Raw genomic sequence first — 12,220 nt, forward strand, 5'->3', positions numbered from 1 at the left:
GAACTGGGCCCCTGCTGTGGGCGCAGCCATCTTGACCATTATGGCATGATGGTCAATTTGCATGTTCCTTCTTTATTAGATAAGATTATACACACACACACACACACACACACACACACACACACAGTGTGTCCCAAAAATATGTATACATGTTTGAACAGCTAATAGCTCAATTGATGTTTCTTTCTTTTCAGTCAGACTAAGCTTTGAACAAAGGGAATTCATCCTAAAATGCTATTGGAAGCTTGAAAATGCAGTTAAAGTACAAACACTGCCTTTACAATTATCCAAAGTGTGTATACATTTTTTAGGGGGACACAGGTTGTCCCAGAAAATGTAATACACACTTTAACAGCTGATAACTCAATTTTTACTCCTCTTCAGGTCTAGTTAACTTGAAATAATGAGTGAAGCCAGACTAACTTTTGAACAAAGAAAATTTACCCACTAGACTTTTTATAGGGATACATAAAAGACAAAGTTTACGCTACAAAACTGGCAACAGTTGATGGTTAAGGACGCACAATTACCAAAATGATTATTTTTTAAAATATATATATATATCTTTTATCTCAGAGAGAAAGGAAAAGGGAGAAAGAGAGATAAAAACATCAATGATGAGAGTGGATCATTGAATGGCTGCCTCTTGCACTCCCCACACTGGGGATCAAGCCAACAACCCAGGCATGTGCCCTGACCAGGAATCAAACCATGACCTCCTGATTCATAGGTCAATGCTAAACCACTGAGCAACACTGGCCAGGCAAAAAATGATTCTTTTTTAAAAAAAATCTTTATTGTTACAACCTGCCGGGTGGCTCTGGTAGCCCCAGCTGCCCGAGTGGCTGTTCTCACCTACACCTCCTGATGGATCCAGCTGAGGAGGAAGCAGAGGTATCATTGGCCCCAGCTTTTGCCTAGGCCAGTGGTCAGCAAACTCATTAGTCAACAGAGCCAAATACAAAGATTGAAATTTCTTTTGAGAGACAAATTTTTTAAGCTTAAACTATATAGGTAGGTAAATTGTTATTAACTTAATTAGGGTACTCCTAAGGCTTAGGAAGAGCCACACTCAAGGGGCCAAAGAGCTGCATGTGGCTTGCGAGCCACAGTTTGCTGACCACGGGCCTAGGCCCTTTGTGGACACTCACAGAGGACTACAGTACTCCCTCACGTGTTGCTAAAAGAGTTGTCTACCACAGGAAAATGAGTATACATGGTGCTAGTGGGGGACGTGAGAGCTCAAGAGATAGATGGTCAAGTGAAAGATCACGAGATTCATCTCATGAAAGAACAGAGTCTCAGCTCACTCCTTGTATTAGAAATGTTATTTCTCCAATACGACTGCACAGTTCCTCTTGTCCAGTCAGTCCTCGTCCTCAAAAAACAACTCCAAATGGTTCCAATAGGAGCCCTGGGAACAGCAGCAGAAATAGTAGTCAGTCAAGTTCAGATGGTAGCTGTAAGACATCTGGGGAGATGATGTTTGTATATGAAAATGCAACAGAAGGAGCTCAGAATATAAGAACATCAGAAAGAGTGACACTAATTGTGGATAACACTAGATTTGTTGTAAACCCATCCATTTTTCCTGCACAGCCAAATACAATGTTGGGCAGGATGTTTGGATCTGACAGAGAACATAATTTTACATGCCCCAATGGAAGGGAGAATATGAGGTGGCAGAAGGAACTGGCTCCACTGTATTTTGAGCTAGTCTGTATTACTAAAAAACTAGTGGCCCAGTGCATGAAATTCATACACTGGAGGTGGGGAGGGGGGCTCAGCCCAGCCTGTGCCCTCTCCCAGTCTGGGACTCCTCTCTCCTTACTGCCCGCCTGCTTGCTGCTCCCTACTGCTCAGCTCACTGCTACTTAGTGCTGCCACAAAGGCTCCCACCACTACCGCTGCACTCGCCAGCCATGAGCCCGGCTTCTGGCTGAGCAGCGCTCCCCTTGTGGGAGCGCACTGACCACCAGAGGGCAGCTCTTATGTTGAGCGTCTGCCCCCTGGTGGTCAGTTCATAGCGACCAGTCATTCTACCGTACAGTTGATATGCATATTAGGGTTTTATTATATAGGACTAGAGGCCCGGTGCACAAAAATTTGTGCACTCAGGGGGAAGGGGGGGTCCCTCAGCCCGGCCTGTGCCCTCTCGCAGTCTGGGACCCCTCAGGAGATAACGACCTGCTGGCTTAGGCCTGCTCCCGGGTGGCAGAGGGCAGGCCCAATCCCTAGGTGCAGCCCCTGGTCGGGCTCAGAGCAGGGCCGTTTGGGGAGTTGGGGTGCCGCCCCCTGTCATGCACAGAGCAGGGTGGATCAGGAGGTTGCGATGCCACCCTCAGTTATGCTCAGGGTAGGGCCGATTGGGGGGTTGGGGCACCACCCCCTGTCACACTCAAGGCAGGGTCGATGGGGAGGTTGCGGCACCACCCCCTGTCACACACAGAGCAGGGCCAATCCGGGGGTTGGGGCACTGCCCCCTGTCACACACAGAGCAGGGACCATCAGGGGGTTGAGGAGCTCCCCCCTGTCACACAGAGAGTAGGTCCAATAGGGGAGTTGGGGCACCATCCCCTGTCACACACAGAGCAAGGCGGATCAGTGGGTTGGGGCGCCGCCCTCTATCACCCATAGAGCATGGCCGATCAGGGAGTTGGGGCGCCACCACTGTCACACTCAGGGCAAGGCCGATGGGGAGGTTATGGCTCTACCCCATCACACACAGAGCAGGGCCGGGGGGTGTGTGTGTGGCCCCGCCTCCTGTCACACACAGAGCAGGGCCGATCAGGGGGTTGAGGCGCCGCCACTCTCACACTCAGGGCAGGGCCGATGGGGAGGTTATGGCTCTACCCCGTCACACACAGAGCAGGGCCCGGGGGGGGGGGGGGGTTCTGGCCCCGCCCCCTGTCACACACAGAGCAGGGCTGATCAGGGTGTTTGGGCGCTGCCCCCTGTCATGCTGATCCTGGTGCTGGGAGGCATATTACCCTTTTACTATATAGGGTAGAGGCCTGGTGCACGGGTGGGGGCCAGCTCGTTTGCCCTGAAGGGTGTCTTGGATCAGGGTGGGGTCCCCACTGGGGTGCCTGGCCAGCCTGGATGAGGGGATGATGGCTGTTTGCAGCTGGTCACACACCCTTCAGGGTGGGGGTCCCCACTGGGGTGCCTGGCAAGTCTGGGTGAGGGGCTGAGGGCTGTTTTCAGGTTGGGGGTGACTGAACTCCCAAACGCTCCTTTTTTCCTTTTTTTTAAATTCTTGGCCAGCTTTAGCTTGAGGCTTGGCTCCAGCACTTAGGCCTCCGCTTCTGAAAGTAGGTTTCTGGCCTTTGCATACAATGTTGCGAATCTGCTGGCTGAAGTCTGGCAGTATTTGTTAAAATGTTTCAAACTGCAGGCTCAGAGGCCTGCAGCCGCAGGCGGGGAACGTTGGTTTCCTCTGTCACTGAGGCAAGCAAGCCTAATGTTAGTTTCAAGCTGCCTGGCTGCCGGCCGCCATCTTGGCTGACAGTTAATTTGCATATCTTGTTGATTAGCCAATGAAAAGGGTAGCGGATGTACGCCCAATTACCATGTTTCTCTTTTATTAGTGTAGATAGGATATTGAATGTGAACTGTAAATTAAAAAATAAAATTTAAAAAAGAACCAAATAAAATTTTAGAGCTGAAAATGTTTTAATATTTATATAGTTCTAATTCTCACCTGAGGATGTTTTTAAAATTGATTTTTAGAGAGAGAAACATCCATGTGACAGAGAAATACCAGTAGACTGTCTCTGCATCTGCTGACCCACTGGGATCTAACCTAAACCTAAGTATGTGCCCTAACCTAGAATCCAACAGGAAATCCTTTGGTGTACAGGTTGAGACTTCAATCAATTGAGCCACCTGGCCAGGGCAGATATGAAAAAAATTTTAAGTGTACCTCCAGGTCCTGGTCAGTGTGAATCAGTAGTTAGAGTGTCCTCCCACGTACCAAAGGGTCATGGGTTCGATTCCATATGAGGGCACATACACCGGTTGTGCTTTCCATCCCTGTCAGATTGCTCGGGCAAGTGATCAATGTTTTTCTTTCTCTTTCCCTCTCCCTTCCTCTCTCTCTAGAATCAATGAAAAAACATATCCTTAGAGGAGGACTTAAAAAGAAAAAAAATGCTGGTTTGGTTCAGTGGATAGTGCTTCTGCAGGCAGAGTGAAGGGTACCGGCTTGGATTCCAATCAAGGGCACATACCTGGGTTGCAGGCTCAATCCCAGGCCCTGGTTGGGGATTCAACAAGAGGCAATTAATTGATGTCTCTCACATTAGTTTCTGTCTTTCTCCTTCCCTTCCACTCTCCGAAAAAAAAATCAATGCAAAAATGTCCTCAGGTGAGGATAAACCAAACCAAACAAACAAACACCCATCCCAGTGTGATTATTGAAGGAGCATATGAAGTATTTGTTGAATGAATGGGAAGGGATGGGACTTTGCTTTCTAACTGTTTTAGCAACTCTGCAAGCCAGAGGGTTTATTTTTTATTTTAATTTTTATTGATTGATTATTTTAGAGAGAGGAAGAGAGCGAGAGAAACACCAGTGTGTTGTTCCACTTATTATGCTCTTTGGTTGCTTCTTGTCTGTGCCCTGACCAGGGATCCAACCTGCAACCTTGCTTTATCAGGAGGAGGTTCTAACCCACTGTACTGCGGGCTGCCTGTCAGAGCCCCTCAACAAAACCCCTCTGGCTGCCCTGGCCCCTGCTGTGGGTCAGAGCTCTTCTGCCACACCAAAGGTTTAGGTTCCATTCTGTCAGGGCACCTACTTAGGTTTCGGGTTTGATCCCCAGTCGGGGCTGACTGCTGCTCAGGAAGTGACTGAGGACCATGTGCTCTAGTCATTCAGTGGGGAACTGGGATTCCATTTCCAACCTGGCCGACAATGATCCCTGCTACCCCTGCTCCTACATCAAGAATGACTTCAACTATGGCAGCTGCGTGGCCTCCGCCAGTGTACAAAACCACATGGATAGTTCGCCCTCCCGCTGCTCTCCAGGCCCTGTTGCTGCGTAGTGGCCCAGGAGGTGGATTTCCGGTTCCCAGGGAGAGCGCCCTCTGTGCCGGACTCCCAGGGGGAGAGGAGTCCTGGAGGGAAAGCACTTTGCTCCACCTCTCCTCGGGGCGCCTGGGCCAGAGCGCCGGTCCTGTGGAAGGGTATGGAGGGGAGAGCCGCCCCAGGGAGGCCTCCTAGCTGGGTGCTGAGAAAACGAAACTGGAGCTCTTCTTCCTTAAACCCTGTTGTCTTCGGTGTAGAAAGGGACAGATGAAAGCCTCAGCAGCCTTACTGGGGCATCTTTCAATGAAGATGTTATTTTTTTTTTGGTGAAAATAAGTTTACTGTGTAATCAATATTGTGTAATCATTACACAATGACCTGCATTGAGTTATCTGCTGGGATGTTTGTGCTTTAGGACGTGTGAACGCATTTTATTTTATTTGACGCAGCCTCATGTCCGCCAGCCTCCTGCGGCACGCAGCCACACCCACCGGCTCCAGCCCATAGTTACCATGAGGGCAAATTTGTATATATATATGGAATATGCAAATTTAAGTAATCCATGTCCTGATGACATATCTATTACTGAACTGAGAGAAGCATGTGACTATTATCTCTTTGTATCTCTTTTGAATATAGTACTATTAAATGTAGAGCTCTCGGTGCCCTAATGCATGAGTTATCAAATGATGGTCTCATAGACAGTTTGAATTTTATCTAGAAGAAATGATCCTGCCTCTCATGGTAGCTAGTGCCCAGAGTGGGGAATGAGGATGCCACATAGTGGTGCTTACAGATGATGGTGTGGTTGATTGGGATGAAGAACATCCACCCCAGTTGAGAGAAGAATATTCACAAATTATTTATAGCACAAAATTATATAGACTTTTGAAGTACACTGAAAACAGATGTGACTAAATCAGTTTTGAAGGTGAGGGGTCTTAAGAAGAACAGATTGGGAATAGAAGGTTATCCTACCTATAAAGAAAAAATAAAGAAAAGGCCTGGGGGCCACCCAGAAGTGATTTACAACTATGTCCAAAGACCCTTTATTCGAATGTCTTGGGAGAAGGAAGAAGGAAAGAGTCAGCATGTAGACTTTCAGTGTGTAAAGAGTAAATCTATCACCAACCTTGCAGCAGCTGCCGTAGACATTCCCCAGGACCATTCCCCAGGACATGCACCCAACTCCGCAAGTGGATGAGCTGAATATTCTCCCCATCCATCCCCCTTCCAGCAACAATGACCTCGATCCTGATGTACAGAATACAATGCTGTGATGCCGATGTTCCTTGAAACCACAGCATGCTACTCTTCATGGTGACATTGCACTCTCCTCATTCTGCACTGCAAGGCCACTCTCTTCATCATGAGATGCACATAATGTTTAGGATATTACAGTGTAGGCTTTTTTAAAGACCAAAGGTAACTGGATGGTTTTTTAAATGAATACAACTCTAGTATCCTGAGGTGCCAGTTATATAAATGTATTTGTTTACGGTAGGTTTGTGAAATTGGTTCTTTGTATGGGGGACAGTCCTTTTTCACACATCTAGATATTTTCAGAAGTGGTGGAAATTGGCAGCTGGGGTACTTTCAGTCTCAGTGATGGCGAACCTTTTGAGCTCGGCGTGTCAGCATTTTGAAAAACCCTAACTTAACTCTGGTGCCGTGTCACATATAGACATTTTTTGATATTTGCAACCATAGTAAAATAAAGACATTTTTGATATTTATTTTATATATTTAAATGCCATTTAACAAAGAAAAATCAATCAAAAAAATGAGTTCACGTGTTACCTCTGACACGCGTGTCATAGGTTCGCCATCACTGGACTCTAGCTTGATATGTCAGACATCAGATAAAATGCAGAATATTATATAGCTGCACTTTATAAATGGTGGTTAAATGGAACTGTTCAAGTCATTTTTATAGTTGTGATGCACAGTGTAACTTAAATAAATGCTTCTATCTAAGTATTCCTTCAGTAAAATGTGTATAGTTTACTGCCCATGATGAGCAAAAAATAAATATTGATCATTGGGCTTATTTGGATAATTAGAATGAGATTCAATGCCTATATCTTAAGAGTTCAGTTATCTCCAGTGCTGTTTTCACCCTTTTAGAGTGAGTCACACGTAGGGAGTGTAAACATTTGGGGTGGTTTATTATTCAGTCTGCCTTACCCTTAATCGGGTTCACAGATATTTGTTTACTAATGATTTTTTTCATAAGAGTTATGGGATAGGAAAATGAAGTGTTTGCTCTTCATTTATTAAATGATTGTAAACTCGAGTTTTTTATCAAAATAAAATTCCATTGTTTTTAAAAAAATCTTTATTGTTGAAACATATGTCCCCTTTTCTTCCCCAATGACCTCATCTAGACCACCCCTGCCCCAGGCTTTCACCACCTATTGTCTGTGTCCATGGGTTATGCATAAATGTATACAAGTTCTTTGGTTGATCTCTTCCCATCCTGTTTGTGATTCCATTGCTTTGTATATCAGCAGTGCCTGGACCAGAATGATCATCAGTTTGAAAACAGGCATGATAAAAAAAGAGACTAATTTCTGTAGATTCTTTTACATTTTGAAAATGAACTGTATGTTAATAAACACTGACTTTATAATTTTTGGGATATATATAGAGTTTTGTAAAATATATTTTAAATATTTATAGAAAACATTTATTTCAATCATGTTCAGTTTAGCATTAAATCAGTAACACCTGAAAGACACATTGCCTGCTTTATGTGCACTATGATTTTTCCCAAGGTGCATAATATAAATGATTAGATGAATGAAAGGTAAATTTTCCATAATGTCCAATACATATACTTGTCTTTATTTGTTTGGAGCACATTGTCAAATTGTTATCACATAGGTCTGATTATTCAAAGACTGATTCACTTACTCATCACTTCCTTATTCTAATTGGAATTTCTTTTCCTGCCATGAATATATTCTAAACTTACAAAAGAAGAATTAAGTCATGTCCATTCTCAGTCCATAGGTAGAACCCATGCCTAATATCAGTGAAATATCAGGAATGCTTATCTTTATAGTAGGGGAAAAATATCAATCTTCATTTTTGTACTATAGTAAGTAGAAGCAACAAGATTATGTTTGAAGATTCTACAATTATATAATATAAAGTTATATATTAGACTATCAAATGTAATGTCCAGAGGGCTTAACCCCTTTGCTTAGTAAAAAGAAATAATCATTTTGATGTTCTAAGTTATAGTACCTAAAGGTATATTTTGGTCATTTAAATAAATGAATATTTTCCTCTTAGACATGTGCTCTTCAATGAGGCTCACACTTGAAATAAAATCTTTGATTTCAGTTTGCTTGTTTCACAAAATAGGACCTTCCTGACAGGGGAATCCAACTACAGGTCTGAGCTTGACTCAATGTACAGATTTTACACAGTCAATGAAAGTTTGTTTTCTCTTAATTTATTTGAGGTAAGTTATATAATAAGGTCAGGTTAAGAATCACATTTTATGAACCTATTCATCCAAATTAAGATGTTTTATTTTAAAAGGGGCATAGGGTAAATGTATATTCAAACCAAATAGATATAGCAGTTTTAATTATTAGACTTGGGGGTCTACTGAGTATTGTTTGACAAATTTCATTTGCTATTTCACACCTTATCTAACTAGACTTATTTTTTTTTAATTTTTGTAGGTTTTTAAAGAAAGCCTACTATTTAGTTGATGCAGTTGAAATTAATAAAATTCCATAGTATTTTGTTTTTTATTCTGAATTTTGAACTATCCTATTAGGATGCAAGAATTTATTCAATATCAAATAATGACATTAACTAGTAATTGTACATGAATAAGAATTGTTAGTAACTATCTGCAGATGAGTAACTTGTTCAGAAAGTAGGGGACTGCTTGCTGGACTTTGGGAGGTCTCTTCCATGTCTGATTTTTCTTTTTTTTTATTGATTTTTTTTTATAGCGAGGAAGGGAGAGGGACAGAGAGTCAGAAACATTGATGAGAGAGAAACATCGGTTAGCTGCCTCCTGCACACCCCCTACTGGGGATGCGTCCACAACCAAGGTACATGCCCTTGACCAGAATCGAACCCGGGACCCTTCGGTCCCCAGGCCGATGCTCTATCCACTGAGCCAAACCGATCAGGGCTCATGTCTGATTTTTCTATTCAGGCTTCCTCCTGGTTAAAAGTATGAAATGACAATTTATATACATTATGTTAAAAAAAAGACTTTAAAAAGATGTCTAGATTCTAGCATTTTAACTTTTACTCCTTTATATTAATTACCTTTACCAATGTAGTTCTCTATTATCAGTTTTATATGGTAACATCCTATATAATAAAAAGCCTAATATGTTAAGTGTCCAATCATCTGGTTGGCAGTTCAACCAATCAAAGCGTAATATGCTAATGATATGGTAAGGCTGCTCAACCACTCGCTATGATGTGCACTGACCACCAGGGGGCAGATGCTCCAACCAGTAGGTTTGCTTGCTGCTGGGGTCTGGCTGTGGCCTGTGGAGCCCTCTTGTGGTTCCTCCCTGGCTGGCAAACTTCCCGCATCCCTCCCCAGCCCCGATCATGCACTGGTGGGGTCCCTCGGTCTGACCTGTGCTCTCTTGCAATCTGGGACCCCTCGTGGGATGTCAGAGAGCTGGTTTCAGCCATATCCTGCAGGCCAGGCCTATGGACCCCACTGGTGCATGAATTTATGCACTGGGCCTCTCGTATACCATAATTATCCTATACTAGGGGCCCAGTGCACGAATTCGTGCACCTTGAAAGGAACTGTGGGCTGTGAGGCTGCGGTATGCACAGGGCCAGGTCTTCATCCATAATCCATGCCCCTTCCCAGCCCTTCCCACCACAGCCCTTAGTCCCTTGTCAGCCGGCAACCTTGCTCCCACTGCTGCTGCTCCTACGCACTGACGGTGTCAGCCCTGCTTGCACCTGCTGATGGCATGGAGCGATTGGGGCCTGCACCAGTGGCAGGTGCAACTGGGGCTGGCACTAGCAGTGGGTGGGAGCAGCGACTGCTGTCTTGATCGTCCCTCAGGAGCAGGGGGAGGTGGAGAAGCCCTCAGGAGCAATCAGGGCCAGCAGCTGCCACTTGCACCCACTGATGGTGCCAAGTGATCAGGACCGGTGCCAGGTGCCAGCAGCGGGTGCGAGCGGTGGCTCTGATGCCAGCTGCAAGTGGGGCGATCATTAGCAGTGGGTGCGAGAATCAGCTCTGGTGCCAGCAGTGGGTGCGAGTGTGGCTGGCGCCGGCAGCGGGTACAAGTGCTGGGCGTGACCACATCACACAGGAGCAAAGAATTTTCAGTAACCACCAGAGGCTCACCCCAATGACAGCAACTGGTACACCCACTCACCTGCTCTACCATCTCGCTGCAGCTGATGCCCACCATGTTTGGACACTTGCCATGTTCCTCACGTGCCGCCTGGTGGTTGGCACATGTCATAGTGACTGCTTGTTTGGTTGTTCCACCATTCAGTCTATTTGCATATTAGGGTTTTATATATATACTAGAGGCCCGGTGCACAAAAATTTGTGCACTCGGGGGGGGGGGAGCGGGGGTTCGCTCAGCCCGGCCTGTGCCCTCTCGCAGTCTGGGACCCCTCGGGAGATAATGAACTGCTGGCTTAGGCCTGCTCCTGGGTGGCAGAGGGCAGGCCCAATCCCTAGGTGCAGCCCCTGGTCGGGCTCAGAGCAGAGCCGATTGGGGAGTTCGGCACTGCCCCCTGTCATGCACAGAGCAGGGCAGATTGGGAGGTTGCGATGCCACCCTCAGTCATGCTCATGGTAGGGCCGATTGGGGGGTTGGGGCACCACCCCCCTGTCACACTCAAGGCAGGGTCAATGGGGAGGTTGCGGCGCCAACCCCTGTCATGCACAGAGCAGGGCCAATCAGGGGGTTGGGGTGCTGCCCCCTGTCACACACAGAGCAGGGCCCATCAGGGGGGTTGGGGCTCCGTACCCTGTCACGCACAGAACAGGGTCAATCAGGGGTTTGGGGAACTCCCCCCTGTCACTCACAGAGTAGGGCCGATAGGGGAGTTGGGGTACCGTCCCCGTCACACGCAGAGCAGGGCGGATCAGGGGGTTAGGGTGCCAAACCCTGTCACACTCAGGGCAGGGCCGATGGGGAGGTTATGGCTCTACCCCGTCACACACAGAGCAGGGCCCGTGGGGGGGGGGTTGGGGCGCCACACCCTGTCACACACAGAGCAGGGCCAATCAGGGGTTGGGGCACCGCACCCTGTCATACACAGAGCTGCAGGGCGATCAGGGGGTTTGGGCGCTGCCCCCTGTCATGCTGATCCCGGTACCAGGAGGCCTTGCGGCTCTGCTGATCCCAGTGCTGGGAGGCATATTACCCTTTTACTATATAGGATAGAGGCCTGGTGCACAGGTGGGGGCCAGCTGGTTTGCCCTGAAGGGTGTCCTGGATCAGGGTGGGGGTCCTCTTGGGTGCCTGGCCAGCCTGGGTGAGGGGATGATGGCTGTTTGCAGCTGGTCACACACCCTTCAGGGTGGGGGTCTCCACTGGGGTGCCTGGCCAGTCTGGGTGAGGGGCTGATGGCTGTTTTCAGGCTGGCGGGTGACTGAAGCTCCCAACTGTTCCTTTTTTTCTCTTTTTTTTTTAAAATTCTGGGCCAGCTTTAGCTCTGGCTCCAGCTCTGAGGCCTCCGCTGCTGAAAGCAGGTATCTGGTTTATTTGGATTCTACAATCAAAACACTGTATCAACTCCAGCTCTGAAATCCCGGCTGGCTGAAAGCAGGTTTCTGGGGTTTTGTTTAGCTTCTATATTTGTAACAATGTTTCAAACTGCAAGCTCAGAGGCTGGCAAGGCAGGCGGGGAATGTTGGAGTCCTCCGTCATTGAAGCAAGCAAGCCTCATGTTAACTTCAAGCTTCCTGGCTGCCGGCCACCATCTTGGCTGGCAGTTAATTTGCATATCGCCCTGATTAGCCAATGAGAAGGGTATTGGACTTACGCTAATTACCATGTTTCTCTTTTATTAGATAGGACTAGTAGCATGGTGCACAAAAATTTGTGCACGGGCAGGGGGGGCTGTCCCTCAGCTCAACCTGTGCCCTCTCACAGTCTGGGACCCCTCAGGAGATAACCACCTGCTGGCTTAGGCCCGCTTCCCTGGTGGCAGATG

The 12,220-nt window shown here is 46.8% G+C and overlaps 1 pseudogene across 1 annotated transcript; it reads left to right on the forward strand.

Annotated features, from left to right (window-relative positions):
• Positions 1–1,206: 1,206 nt before the first annotated feature.
• Positions 1,207–6,312, forward strand: LOC308511224 (BTB/POZ domain-containing protein 10-like; annotated as a pseudogene). The gene is made up of 2 exons: positions 1,207–1,703; positions 5,542–6,312. The product of its transcript is annotated as a BTB/POZ domain-containing protein 10-like (transcript).
• Positions 6,313–12,220: the final 5,908 nt, after the last annotated feature.

The sequence above is a fragment of the Myotis nattereri genome (assembly GCF_964212035.1).
Source record: "Myotis nattereri genome assembly, chromosome: X".
Lineage (NCBI taxonomy): Eukaryota > Metazoa > Chordata > Mammalia > Chiroptera > Vespertilionidae > Myotis > Myotis nattereri.